The sequence below is a fragment of the Apis mellifera genome, linkage group LG13 (genome assembly GCF_003254395.2).
Source record: "Apis mellifera strain DH4 linkage group LG13, Amel_HAv3.1, whole genome shotgun sequence".
Classification (NCBI taxonomy): Eukaryota; Metazoa; Arthropoda; class Insecta; order Hymenoptera; family Apidae; genus Apis; species Apis mellifera.
In genome coordinates, this window is record NC_037650.1 from 425,262 (window position 1) to 441,517 (window position 16,256).

At 26.5% G+C, this 16,256-nt stretch overlaps 1 protein-coding gene and 2 long non-coding RNA genes across 7 annotated transcripts in view; 1 reads left to right on the forward strand and 2 right to left on the reverse strand.

Moving 5' to 3' along the window:
• The window catches only part of LOC409257, a 410,704-nt gene that overhangs the window by 353,438 nt on the left and 41,010 nt on the right, over nt 1-16,256 (reverse strand). The window lies entirely within an intron of this gene.
• Nucleotides 1-16,256, forward strand: part of LOC102656601 — a 391,711-nt gene that overhangs the window by 273,638 nt on the left and 101,817 nt on the right. The gene's annotated exons all lie outside the window — the stretch shown is intronic.
• LOC113219184 lies at nt 3,002-5,290 on the reverse strand. Its single transcript, XR_003305934.1, has 2 exons — nt 4,388-5,290; nt 3,002-3,081 (listed from the first exon to the last, which is right to left on the reverse strand). It is a non-coding gene; the product is annotated as an uncharacterized LOC113219184 (long non-coding RNA).

Genomic DNA, 16,256 nt, shown 5'->3' on the forward strand with positions numbered 1-16,256 from the left:
AATTTTAACGATCCACGAAAGTTTTCATAATTTCATATTCGTAATAATTTTAGAATAAAAGAAATTTAGCTATCTTGGAAAATCTGATTTTAATCAAATTTTAATAAATCATAATTATAATTATTTTTAGACAGAACATTTGTGAATAATTTTCAAATTTTTATATTGTATATTTTATATACAATTTCGCTTAAAAATTTTTTTACGATAATACAGCACTGAAATCTAAATATTTTATAATTTAATATTTTGATGAAACGAAAATAGTATTGATTTTTATGATTTCCCTCGAAGTTATGCTTCACATATTTATAATGTTTTACATAAAATTAGAATTATCGTTTTTATAACATTTATTAGTCGAATAAGTGACTGTGTACACGACAATATTAATGAAAAAAAAAAAAAGGAGATTAGCGCACAACTTTTCCTGTAACTTCTCTTTTCTGGATAATTAGAGGAAGAACTTTAATCAGAAGATATCCAATTTTCCAAGTACGTTTGGACCGTGGAGAAAAGGTCAGTCATACTGTTTTCTTTTCTCCGCGCAATTTTGTATTCGATTAAATCGTGTTAATCTTGGAGCAAGCACAAGTAATTATTATGTTAAAATGGCGCAGGTGCGTTCACTTTATTTATCAAGAAAAATGAAATTATTTATCGAAGAAAATTAAATTAATTTTCAATATTTTTCAGTTTAATATTATCGTTAATAAAATTAAATTAATTAGTGATTAGATAGATTCTAATGGATCAAAATAGTAGGATATTTTCAATTTTTAATTTGTTTTGCTGTTTTTAATTTTAATGAAAATAATGATAAAATGTCACGTAGAAAAAATCTAAATTGATTGAATTTAGTTCCTGAAAAAAATTAGAACAACTATTTAATTATGAATCTTATTAACTAATGTGAATTTCATATAAATAGAAATACATAATACGATGCATAATACTTAATATCTGAAATTTACTTAAAACACTTATGCATATACATAATCATCAACTAATTCAAAAAAAAAAAAAAATTCTAGATTTCTCACCGATTTTCAAATTGTATAGAAGAAAATAAAATAAATTTCACAAAAGATCAATTTGTAATGATTGATCCATAAATATTATGACTTGCATAATAGTTACTTAAACAAATATGCAAACATTTGAAAAATGAAAAAAGTTAAACAAAGACTAATAAAATAAATATCTAAATTAACCTTTCACTTTATTTTATTTTATGGAAAATAATATTATAAACTCTAATATAAAATTTCCTTATTTAAGAAAAGCTTATGAATAATAAATTATTCATTTTCCTTGTTTAAACCAAGCCTCGAACGATATCTTTTTATTTCGAAACTTTACAATTTACACGCCGTTAACTCGCCACGATTAATTTATCATTGAGCGTAATTCAAAGGTAAAAGATAGAAACGGATCGCGAAGGTGGTAGCGATGTTTCGCCACTTTTATCTCGGCCAATTAGCCGACTTTTCGATTACGCCTTCCCCGACTTCCAATTACTTCAGATAATCAGGATTCTTTTCCACTTACAGAGCGGGATCTCGACGCATATCGTCGAGCAAAAGGAACGAATAACATTCAATATTCTAGACGGATTGCATTAACACAAATTACCATCTGTTTCAAATGGAGCTATGTGAAAGAGATTTTCCAACTCTTAAATCCAAATTGTTATATAGAATATGAAGATAAATTTTCAATTTTTATAACATTTTTTTTTTTAAACTTTATTTGAAAAAATGGAAATATGATCGAATTCTATCTATGCAGTGATTAATATAACTTGCTATTAGAAGTTATCTTTTTCAAGTGTGATCTCCATGTAAGGTGTTCCATATAAAATTTTTCATACTTAATTTTTTGAAATAAAACTGTATAATTTTGAACGCAGATTGATTCGTTTAGGATTTAGGATTCGTTAGAAATTTTTTCAATAATTTTCAATTTCTCGTAAGATGTTGTTAAAAGAATATATATATATATATATATCTATTGCAATATACTTTGACCCACATCACGCCGATTCAGTAACATAAATCGATTCGACAATACGAGCAGCGCGGTGATATCTGTCAAATGCAGAGGTAGACGGAAGTGAGATCATGCACAAGTGTGCGCATACTTGAATCTTCAATATCGATTTATTCGGAAATAAAGATTTGCATTACATTTTAAAATATAAAACCGTTATTCTACATTTTCGACCTACTTTTACGTATAAATTCATCCTCTTCTCGTTTATATTATAGTTCAGTAACATTCCGTATTTATTTAATTTTAATAATTTTTAAACGAAATCCAATACACTTGTATAATTAGATATTTTTCTTTTTTATTATTATTATTATCATTATTATTATTAAATATTAAATTAGTAAAATAATTTTTCAAAATAATGATCTTTAAGAGAATCGTTGAAAAAGAGTTCTTATTTTACCGTATCTTGCAAATGAATTAATAAAATATTTAATAATGAAACGAAATAAATCCATTTTAGTGTATTGATATTTCGAATCGATAAAAGAGATGAGAGTGACGTAAAAATGATTGAGATATAATATTTCAGTGTTTTTATATAAATAAAAGAATTAAAATAAACAGTAGATTCCTTGTCTCAAATAATTTCCTATTGATACTAATAATATCACAATAACGCGATGCCCTTCTATAATATATGTATATACAATATAATAATAATAAATATTATTTTAAATAAATTTAAAAAGATATAAATAAGTAATAAAGATATAAAAAAATGTTTGTTAAATGAATACACATATTTAAAATTATTATACGTATGTTTATTGAACAACTTAAAAAATTTTTCATAAAAGTTTTGCCAATTTTATTTTCTTTAATCAAATATTTCAATGTAATTATAATAATAATAAAGCTAGTAAAATTGAAAATTAAATTAATTTAAAAAGATTTTAAAAAATTTGTTCCAAGTTAATTTTTTGATATATTGATTTTTTTTTTTAATTCAAATTTATTGGCTCCAAGCTTCCTTCATTCCTCTCTTGCTAACATTATATCTGTTTGAAATTCTTCATAACTTACCTGAAACAGAAAATGAAATAATAATAATAATTTATAATTCGTAGAATATAATAGATAATAATTTATTAATAATTTTTATCTATTTTGGTAGTCTATAATATTAATAATCTATATAAATCTATTATAAATCTAGATAGATTCTTATTATTTAAAATCATTTATGTGAAATTTTTAATAAAATTTTCCATTTTGGAGATTTCGAATTTCTTAGAAATTAAACTTTAAATTTTTGGATATTTTATAAAACTGGTTTTCTTTTATTCAGACATTCACAAAAAATGATTCTAAATTGAATCTCGGTTCATAAAAATTTGAAAAACTCTGTTTCATCAGATCAATAAAATTATTCGATTAAATAATGAAAAATTCTTCATTGGTAAAAAATATTGAAAAATAGTGAATTTAAAATGTGACAATATTTATAAAGTCATTTTGAAGTTTGAAACAAATTGTAAATATAATACATATTTCATAAATTTCATTTAAAGAAAGATATTTCAGACAAAAAGGAGTATCTTGATTCTGATTCTTGATAAATCGAAAATAATTCTTACGTGAAATGATAATATAAAATTAAAGATTTAAAAATAAGAAAAAGTATACATCATTTTATTATTATTAGAAACTGAATTATTTACATAAAAACTTAATTTAGTTTTATTTAATTATAATTCTGTTTGATGCAATTTTGATTTACAGAAGGATTTGGATCTTGATTCGTTTTCGATGAATATACAGTCAATTAATATTAGACATTAGTATTGGCAAGAGATTATTGTTCTATGTGTTTACTTATTCACAATTCAATTTATAATTGTCCTTTTTAATTACTTAAAATTACTGATTATGATTAATAGAAACCTAAATTGTATTTATTTAATGGATATAATATTTTACATAATAACCAATAAATTAATAAATGGAGAAATTTATATGATTATTTTTATATAAAACAATAATATGTTTCAATCTACATATCTAAATATACTGTATATTGAAGAAATGAAAAAGAAAAACATATTTATTTACAGTTCCATAATATAAATAATCCATAAATTAGTAAATTTTATAATTAAAAAAATTTCACGAAACTTTTTTAATTTTAATAATAATTCAATAATCGTCTACAATCGAAAAAATGAAAAACAAAGAATAAGGAAAAAAAATTCCTTAATTTTACAAAAATGCTGAAACTTTTAGAATCTATCCATCTCTAATCTCATTCTTCTCTTTTTGTTACAAAAATACTATATTATTGTAATCGCATATATCACATTAATATCGAAATTTATCAACAAATTTCCACCATTGTCATATTTTCCTTTATCGAGATGGCTGGAATCCCTTATAAAAGAAGAAAATTCAACGAATTCTTTGGAATGCACGGTATCACACTCGTTCGGTGTTAAAATTTAGCGAAACCCTCGGTATCAGGCGGACAACTTATGCAAAAACCTCGCTACATGATGCACGTACAAAGATCACGTGGCGCGCATGCAAAATTCATTCACTTATCTGCATAAATTTCTGTTATCTCGTCAGTGGCGCGAAGGTCGACCACGAGTGTTCAACGAGTGGTCTTAACGAGAAGGAACGCCAAAAATTCTTCAATTACCCAAGAAAGAAGTATGCAAATAGTTGTTGAACGAATCTTGTTCAAAATGTTGAATGAACAACAATGAAGAAAAAAAAGGATGGAAGAAGATTGAAAATAGGGAGGAGAAAAAAAGGAAATGAAAATATCACGTTAATCAGACTTTGTACTGCAATCGAGAATTTATTATTTGCACGAGTTTTTAATAAAACAGTTGGAAGCAATCAAAGATAAATTCTACATGCAATCGTGTCAAGAAAATCGTTGTTTATCCAAGAAAGATTATTATTTTAGTTAATTTTGCCTCTTTTGTCGTTAATTCGTGTTTCTAAATGCAATATCAATTTTATATACATTTTTACTCCTGCGTGGAATAATTATCGAGTAATCAAGAAAAGTTTGTCAATTTTTTTTTTCATGAGAAAAGGAAAACATGCTTAAGTAGAGGAAAGCAATTTATTCATTAAAATAATTGTCCTCATTTTTTAACGGGAGACAAAATATTGAAATAATGAATCTGTAACAACAATTATTACTTTGGAGAGTGAAATAAAATCCTCTTCAACGATATTCTACGTAGTCTCTCTTTCTTTCTTTTTTTTTTTTTTTAGAATATCGATGCTACAAATGATCATTAACAAGTTTCTCTATATGATGGTTCACTTCTGCTATTTTTCAATATAGAATCTTCTTTTTTTTAAAAAAAAAATAAGACTAATATATATCCAAATATTTAATAAGATTTTTTTTATATAAAACGATTTCGATTATAAAATTAAAAATCTTCTTTCTGAACTATTAGATTGTACAAATTTTTTTTATTAAAGAAATTATAAAAGAATATGCATCTTGCAAGTAATTTTCCATTTCATATTTCTCTTTTAATGATTTTTCAATTATATATATATATATATATATATATATATATATATATATATATATATATATATATATATATATATATATATATATATATTTTTGGCAATTCTGTACCACTTTTATTAACTTTCTATTAATTTCTTCGATATTTCTGATTTCATTCAAAACACTAAATAAATATTTGTCATTACATATATCATGTGTATTGATTTTAAATTAATTTTTAATTCCACTGCTATGGCAAAGAAAAAAAAAAAGAATTCTATAAAAACATGAAAAAATTTATAATAAAATATAATATTTTCGTGTCCAATCTTATTATTCGAATTTCAAAAAAATAAAATTTTCTTAATTTTGCAATGTAATATTCAGAATTTCATTTCATCCGTTTATGAAAAAATTTTTAAAAATTCTCATTTATAAATCGATTATTTAAAAAAAAGGAACAGTCTTTTTTCTATACTATGATATTTCTGATTTTAATATCGTGTTGGTTCGAAAAATTAATAGCAGTGTTCCATTTCTTATCGTTCGAACTCGCATCGCTATGAATTTTAACTAACCTGTATGAACGAAAGCGCACTGGGCGAATATTATACCTTTTTTTTTTATTTTTCATTTTCATCCTTTTTTGGTTAAACCTTGTACGCGGTGCCGAGTCATAGACAGGAATATTCAAATTTCCCCGAATTCCATTCCTTTCTATCGAGCTGCTGCGACATTTGTCAATACGATATCACTTTTCGATCAACCCGAGTTCGACCTTTTGTTTGCCGTGAAAGTCAAAGAGAATTAAAATCACTCAGGGTTTATGATGGCAGTTGGAAAGTTGCGTGGGAAATTTCCATTTGGGAGCCATTTTGGAGAAGAATTCGCGAAAACAGTTTCAATTCGAGCTCAACTGGGATTAATATGGGATTCTACGAAGATTTACGTATAAGTAGCGAATAGCTGCGAAATAATATTTAAATAATGATTATTTAATTCTTTTTTTAAATTCTAAAAAATGAAAAATGAAAAGCTTTATTGATCCTTTTTTTTTTTTGACAAATTAACATTCACTGTCCTTCTTTTTAAATCTAATTCCATTTGAGATACATTTAAAATTCTACAATTAGAATCTCTTTTAATTTATTATTTCGTTTTCTTGAATTTTCGTTCAATTACAAATTACTCTCAAATATTTTTCCTTACCTTTGCATACCTTTTTATGATATACTGGTTTTCTTGAAAATATAAAAAATTTAATTAATAATGATTAAGAATTTAAAACACTATTATATAATATTATTTTATAAATAGGAATATTGGAATTTTTATGAAAAACAAATTCATCATAGAACAAAGAATAAAAGAATGCCAATCGCAAGTACATTATACAAGTATATAAACAAATGATTCGATATGATCAAATATACAGAATTGTAATTTTTAGCCGAAGATGGCCGAAAAGAACCGAATGCTATCGAATTAAATCGGGTTCACGCATGCGAAATAGAGTTTATAACACTACACAATAGATCATATAGTATTCATAACAAATCCAACGTAGTTTTATCATTAATTATAAACTATTTATATTAATTTACATTTACAATATATTCATATTGATTTAATTATATTGTAACAATAGAAATATATTGTAACAATGGTTTTTTTTGAAAATATTTTATTATAATTTGCAATATTTCTAAAATAACTATTGCTATTCTAATCTTCGTATCTTAGTATCAATTATAAACACATTTCATTGATATTTTTGAATTTTTACGAAAAGAGTTTTTACGCCCCAAAAAACTTCGAAGTTTCGGAAAAAAAATTCCATGATATCTCTAAAAATAAAATATTAGTTAATATTTCCAACACGAGCAGAAATACTTTTGAATACTTTACAAGTGAAAGACACAGGAAAACGATATTTGACGTAGATTTATCGCAAAATGCAATATTAACTACCCTGTAAATCTTTTCGACTCGAGTCGAAAATAGAGGAAATTCGCTTTGTCTATTCTCGTTCGTACTTTTTCACCTATTTTACTGCGAATTGGATATAATAGTATTATTCAAATCAAATTTGAAAAAGATTAACGAGAAAGACAATTGAAATTGAAACGATTATTATTTGCTAAAATTTTTTTTGCATACGTATTATTTTTGAAATAATACAATTTTAGAAATAAATCCTTAACGAACATAAAAAGATATCTAAATAAATTTATTTTTGATAGTTGGAAAGAATGTGAAATATATACATATATACAATGGGGATGATATATACATAGACGTCCCAACAGTGTGAATACCTGTGGGATCCATTTATTTTAATAGTAATAAATTTTAACTTAAAAAGATATTTGTAAAATTATTATGATGCAAAATCAATAAGTGCATGGATAAAAATAATTTATTTATAATATTATTTATAATAATATTATAATAAGCATTATTCCACATTTTAATCACTGATATTTTATTAACTTGTGCTGTTGTAATATAAATTCACATATAGAAGAAATCTTTCTACAAGAATAATTTATTAAATTTCAAAAGAAATGTTGAATTCAGAATTTGAAAGTAAATGACAGAACATAATCAATTCTTAGAGAAATTTGAAAGTTTCGCATTGAAAAAGAGGAAATCAGGGATTTTATATAACTCCACAAATTAATTAACAATTGTTAGTTAAATTTTAAAAATATATTTTACGTATTACGGTTAAAAAAAAATTTGTAGAAAAATAGATAAGAAGAAAGAACAAATTACATTTTATCATTCTTTTGCAATCTTCCTTTTTCTCATTTCACCAATGCTTGCTAAAAATGAAATAAATATTTATATAATCAAAAATGATCGAAACATCCTGTCTACGAACTGCCAACAAAACGAGCCAACATTCTTCGCATTCCGTTCGACCAGCTCAATTAACTCCCCTACAAATCCAACTCCTGTTTCTGTTCAATTTCCACTATTCAACCCTTTTTTCTCTAAATAGATCCAATATCGATGAATAGATTTTTTTTTTCGATAAATGATCGAATAACAATATGGAAGAAAAAACAAGGATTCGAACCCTTTTGGACTTTTAACTTTTCTCGTCGAATCCCCTGGGAATTAATTAGAGGGAGATCCTTGTAAACAGCAAAGTGTAATATTTCTTTCTTTTCATCGTTGTTCCTCGGGTCAAAGTGAGGCGAATATTATCTTTTCCTCTCCGATGTCGGATACGACATGAAAATTCATGGGGGGATTATTTTCGTGGCGGCGCGATTTAACCGACCATTTCCGAGCATATTTTCCGCGAGAAAAACAATGGTTGGGAAAATCTGGCGACTTTTCGTCTCTGGTGTATTTGGAACGAGATTATCAACAGCGTCTTGGTTTTCACAGTGGCAAAAATGTAAATATGTGAACGTATCGTATTCCATTCAATGAATTTTTCATAATATTTCAATTAATTGGATTGGAAAATCAATTAAGATTGGAAATAAATATTTGTTTATTTATAAATTCTTGAGTAATTTTGATGAATTGACGAGTTATAAAAGATTTTACATAGTCTATTCGTCCCATAACTTTAGAATTTTAATTAAAAATTTTAATAATAATTAAAAAGCTAATAATAATTTCTTATTCTAATTTTGCACAGTCAATGGAGCAGATTGACTTAAAATTATAAAGATATAAAAATATATCTATAAAGATATATTTTTGATCGAAATAGATGAATAATATTTGTCGAATTTCTTTAAATTATTTTGTATAAAATGAACATAAATTTAATTAAATTTAAATTTTTAGTGAAATTAATTGTATAAGATATATGTAAATAGAATTATAAATTAGAATCAAATATCCTAACATTTCTATATTGATCGATGATTGATAATTTCCAATGATAATCGAAAATTAAATTTATTGATTAAAATCCAGTTAATAAAATTACAATATTTTATTTTACTTAACAACTTTAATCAGAAAGTTACATTTATCAGTAGTTTCGAGAAAATTCAATTTTTCCTAATTTATTTTTTTTCTTTATCGAAAAATATTTTTTAAATCAATTTAAATAAAATATTTTTTCAATTCAAAGCATAAATTTTATCAACCGAAAAATTTCGCTCGATATCGTCCTCGGGAAAAGCAACTATTCTTTCAGGAATAAAGAATTCAGGGTATCGGAACTGGGGGTCATAAGATAGGAATCGAATACAGTTTTACTCTCTCCACCCTCACCTCGGGCTTTCGAGTCCTCTCGAAACGTTTTCCTTCACGTCTCCCTACTCTTCTCGAGGCAAAAAAAGCACGACACAATTTCGGACGTCGCCGATCGAAACAGCATTAACGTGTCAAATAACCGCGTTTCGAAGGGAAACGGTCATTTTTTTCCCAACTACCCTTTTTTTCCCCCCCAGAATCGAGAATGCAGCGCGGGAAGATAAGCGTAACTCTTTTATCAAAGGAAGGGGGGGAGGAAAAAAGTAGGAAAAAGTTGGACAACACTCGAAATTGCTAGAATGGAACAGCGCGATCGATCTACCTTTCATCGGAAATTGTCTATGAATTTCTGTCGATCGGCGAAAAATTGTTAAAAATTCATCTCGAGGCATCGATATTCACTTCTCAAACTTGCATTTTATAAGAAAAATTGGTGTTTTGTTTATTACATTCGAATGAAAATATAATCGTGTAAAAATACGATTATTACATTCATGCGAAGTCATAATGATTAAAATTAAGGGAAAAGATATAAAATCGTAGCTGAATATCATAATAATCTAACTTTCAATCAAATATGTTTAAGCATGGAAAAATTACACAAAACAGATTTAAAGCAAAAATCAAATATCATTCTTCGTTTTTAAAAAATCACCAGTTAATATATATATCACGTTCGTTAATCGTCAATTACACGACAGCGAGAATATAAGAATGACGTAATGGAGGCGTTTTGTCAAAGCTTCCGTAAATAAGCTTGCGTTAAGTCGAGAAGAGGCGGACCAAGTCGACCCTTTACGTTCAAAAAGAATGCCGCAAACGCTGCTCTTTCGCTCTTCGTGCGCCGTCGAGCGAAGGGGGAGGGGAGAAAAAAAAAAGAAAAGAAAAAATTAATTAACGGGCGGAAGAAGCCCCGTCGGCTCACGTCACGGAACGGGGCAAAATTCGCGTCGATGATGCAATTAATTTTTTTTTTTCTTCGCAACCCTTTGATTCCGATACCGTCTGAAAAGTGGAAAAACGATGGCGATATCTTAATTTCATCCTCGCGTATTATTCTTTCTTATTTTTCTTATTTTCGTTCACAGGAAAGGGGCGATTAAAAGGGACGAGAATTCGCTACGAATCTTCATCGTTGAAGAATATTTTTCACTTTTTTTGCCATTCGATATTTTATTTTCACTTTTTTTTCTATTATATTGGGGGAACGAACTTGGAAACTTGGAAAGTCGGAGAAATTAAGGCCAACGATTATTCGAGGGAAGACGAGAAATCCTCGTCGACGAGATGAAAGAAAATATCGATCTTACGTTGTTCACCGGCCGGTAATCTTTCTTTGGCGACGTTGCATCCGATATCGAATGTGGATTCTTACGGAAAAGGTCGTCGCCCATTTGACAGCACCCGCGATTGATCGATATTTTTGACGTTGTAGAAATCGAGGAAAAACGAGAGGGATTATCAAAAATTGAAAAATTATTCCCCGTGCCATAATTTACTTTTCATTCCTCCTTGTTGTTTCTTCCTATTTTATTTTTAGATACCAAGAGATCTTGGTATTGATCGAACAGTTTCAATAGAACAGTTATGTTTGAGGAAATCGAGATATAAACTGGTGTTTGCATTTGAGTCGTTTCTCTGTTACATTTATTTGTTATATGCGATATTAATGAACGATTGATTCTTTTCTTTATTTAAGCACTTTTCCAATAAATTTTGCAAAAGATATCGTCACGATAATTCTAAATTTCAAATAATCGGTATCGGTATCGTTTCGTTGATATATTGTTGACAATTTGAATATTTCATGATCTTCTTTTCTTTATTCTTTTCTTTATTTAAACACTTTTCCAATAAATTTTGCAAAAGATATCATCACGATAAATCTTTCAAATGATCGGTATCGGTATCGTTTTGTTGACATATTGTTGACAATTTGAATATTTCATGATCTATCGCTTACGCGATGAATGTTTATTTATTTTATTACGAAATATATTCGATTTTGAAAGTCAAAATTGGTAAAAATATTGAGGCGTTGAGGCCTATTTTATGCGATTAAATATTCAACTAATACGTTGTATTATTTAAAATTTGTGTTAAAATATCTCCAAAATGTCAACAATTTTATTATACACATTTATTTAATAATATTCGTCGGATGCAACGGTGAAATAAAAGCGATAGGTTAAAAGCATTTCGAATAGGTTCGTACTTGTTTCGAGTTAGCTCGTACTCAACTGGCTCAATTACGCTTTCTATCTACATGTGTAACCGCATACCTAAATAGTTTCAAACTTGAAAATCCTATGGTTACTAATTTGAAAATAATATTGAGTTTCGATAGATAAATTCGATAGATAAATATTTTGTTAGAATATTATATATACGTATAACATAAAGTTTAATAATTTAATATATTTGAATAGATTAGGATTTTGGGTTTATTAAATTTATTAAGGTTGAAGAATAAATCTCAATAACAAAATATAAAAAAATATTAACTATTAATATTGAAATTATTGTTACATAATCAGTTTAAATATTCTATTACATAAAATTTCTATATCAATCATACATCACTTGTCATCTTAAATGTGTATGATGAATCACACTTTGCATCTATAAAGAGATCTTGAGTTTTTCATAAATGATAAACATTACAATCAAAGATTATAATTGCGCGATACCGTTTTATATTATTTTATTTTCACGTTAAATTGATATCAATATATATTATTGTAACGTAATATATATACAGGATGTTCAAAAAAATGTTGGAACATCCATAAAGTAGCACGAACAAATTCAAATGATATCCAAGAAAATGATATCATAGAAAATATATTGAATATGAGATGTTTGCACTTGTTCGTGCTCGATATCAGTTCGTAGCCTATGCTATTTAATTAGTTTTTCGTAAACAAGATATCATTAATGATAAATATTATTTGAAATTATCTCAGGAATCTGTATTCATGGAATTATAATCTATATTATGTCCAATTTCAAAAATCTATATTATTTAATCACGAACTCTCATTTATTTCATACTTTTATCGTTTGAAATCGAATAAAAATTGCTTAATAGCAAATATCAAGGAAATTTGTTTATTTTACCGACGATTAACGATCTCTCGAGATTCATTCAGTGGTAACATAAAATTTACAAAATCCTCTACGCTCGTGCTCAATCAAATACTCGCGTATCGCTTTCAATCGAAGGAAAATCCTGGACGACGATCCGCTTTATGAACCAGTCTCTTTATTCGTCCTACCCGTTGGAGCACAATGGTCCGCGAGCGGAAAGAAAGGATCCCGTTAGTGGGATACGGAAATTCCGGTCAGCAGCCATATTCCAACGATCGTGGCATTCCATTTTCTATCGATAATGCGTTTCCTAGAATGTTGCGATCGTTTCCGTCTCGTAAATACGGATTACTCTCGTCTCGTCTCGAGAGATGGAATTCGTGGAACTTGAAAAAAAAATAAGATAAGCGAGATAAAGCTTTCTTGAAATTGTAAATTGTATTTTTAATTGTACCTTGCATCTCTTTAAAACTACCGCATATCGTTGATTAAAATTAACAATTACCCGGTAAATTTAAAATTCTCTTTTCTCTTAATCGAAAACGAGAAAAATAATTCAATGTAAAATATTACGACGAGTTACAGTTGTCAAAAATCGCTAGACTTGTGAAATAACGAAATATTGAAATTTAATTCCAATTCTCGTTTGCATTTCATTTTCGTTAAATGAACGGTAAAGGGGAGAAGTTCTTGATAAAAAAGAGAGATACTTATCCAACACATAGCTTTATCCACTCATACTCGAAACTTGTACGTAACACACTCTGTGCACGGCTGTTCAAGATTTCATAAAGTGTTCTAACGAGGGGGTAGGGTTGAACGAGTGCGTTCAACGGGAGTACGATCGATATTTCCGGTCCATTTTCCGTTTTATCGGCAGCAAATTTTCGGCCGGAAGCTAAAAGATGCGTGTAACTGGGAACAATGACCCTGAACGGCGAGCTCGCCGAACGAAACGGATGAAGGTCCATAAAATTTGACACGGGGGCATCTTTTTTCTTGTTGAAATTCCATCCCTCCAAAATTGAAGAATTGAAATTCAGAAGGAACAATCTTCCAGCACTTGTTTTGCCCCATTACGCGTCGATATTCACCGACGCAAAAATATACACGATCGTTCCGAGAGAAATACCGAGGCGAGAAAAATCGAGGGGATTCCGATGGATGGAAAATTGCAATGGACTCTTGAACGTACCCATCGATCGAAACTCGTCGAGAAAAACAAAACTATAAAGCGAGTATTATAATATTATCGATATCTTCGTTCTGGATCAAGAATTGAAGAATTTAATCATAGTTGTGATTTTCGAATATTAAAAATATTGAAAATTTGAATTTATGTTATATCGGTAAAATAAAATTGTAATTATAAAGTATATCGTTTGACATAATTGGATATAATCAATTTTAATAATAAAATTTTGAAAACAATATTAATAATAAAAATTAATTGCTAAGTTGAAACATAAAAAAAAATTTGAAAAGAAAAATATTATGAAAAAATATTAAATATATATAAAAATATTTGTATAGAAAAATATTATATTTAGCTAGATATCATCATAATATTTTTCAAATAATTTTTCAACATTTTTTTCATTACGAATTAATATTCCAGAAATACATTCAACCTTTTTCCAGTTATTTGTATCAATAACAATTTCATATTCACTGAATCTATACACTATATATATACTAAGTCATTCAGAATAACAAATATGATAACGTTTAATATTAGATTTACAGACATTGACTATATATCTTTTTTTTTACTAAAATTTGTTTTTTTGACGAGTATATTAAAAAATGCAATTTTAATTATTTATTTAAAATTCATAGATTTTTATTTACTATTGTCTTCAATATATTTTTTATATGTAAATTTTTGGATTTATACTTTCGGCATATATACTTATTAGATTTAATGCAAATATAATTAGACTCCAGACATTGAATTGAAGCTATTTCAATTCTTGAGCTGATTGAAAGAGAAAATTCTTTCGAATTTTGTTTATTTCAATTTATTACAATTTTGGTCTCTTTGTGTAATCTAAACATTGATGACTCAAATCTAAAAACAATTATAAGATTCTGCTTTCACAATATTTTCTTTATTATCAACTTTTGTTTCATTTTCGTTTTCAATGTCTGAAATAATATGCATTCTTTTTTTTTACGGTATATATTGTGATAATTTTCATTTCCAATATCTTATCAGAATCTTCAATTTTATTTATATTGTCAAATTTTTCCTCGCTTTCGATAATTCATTTATATCAAAATCCGATTTAGATTGGTCTTCATTTATGCTAGCTATTTTTTTTATTCTTCTTATTATTTTATTATTTTTATTATTCTTTTCTTATCAATTCCATGTCTTTTAAAGATTTGCCTATAATGATATAAATATAAAAAAATATATTTTTTTGACTAAGTTTTGAAAATTCTTAAAAAATTTAAATCTTCACTTACAAAAATAAATTTTTGCTAGGTTTTCAAATAACACTTATTTTTTTTTTTTTTTTTTTTTACAAAATGCAATGTTGAAATTATTTCTCACGTACATCTATTTGTTGTTTATTATAAAATAATAGGATAGATTCACTTACAAAAATCATTTCTTTTCTCTGCAAAATTCACTGTTTAGGGATTATTTGTTATCATATCACAATTGTAAACAACTTGTTTGATTATGTATTTATTGCTTGTCATTTGCTTGGTACTGTTTTTTCTTGTTCATTATTATTTCATTTTTGTTATTTCGCAATAATTATTCTATATAAATTAATGCGTCAAATTGACGGATTTTCATAAAAATAGAAATAATCTAGAAATAATAAAATAAAAATGTTTCAGAAAAAACGAATAGAAATATATTTGCTGCATTATATCATTAAAAACCAATATATAATAATATTATTATATTATTATAATATTATATTATTTAAAGAATAATATTTGTATATTCAGAATTTTTAAAAATAAAATCGAAAATCCGTCAAATTGACGGATTCTGTAAATCCAGTGTTAAGACGAAATCAAGTTTGGACTTGATTTAGCAATTTTTAATAATAATTTCCAATCTATATTTTCGAAAGATGGATAGATTAAAATCCAGAAAAATGATCAAATGACATTTTCGGATGTTATCAATTATCAAAAGTAAACCTGGATTTCAATGACTTTCAAATATATTGTCATAAATATATACAGTGTATAACGAAAGTATTTGAATATTTACAATTTTTGATAAACGATATGTATATATATATATATATATATATATATATATATATATATATATATATATATATACATATATATGTATTAAAGAAACTTTGAGACAATGAGAGTATAATAGGAAATAAATCTCAAGATTACATCAACAAAATTTGAA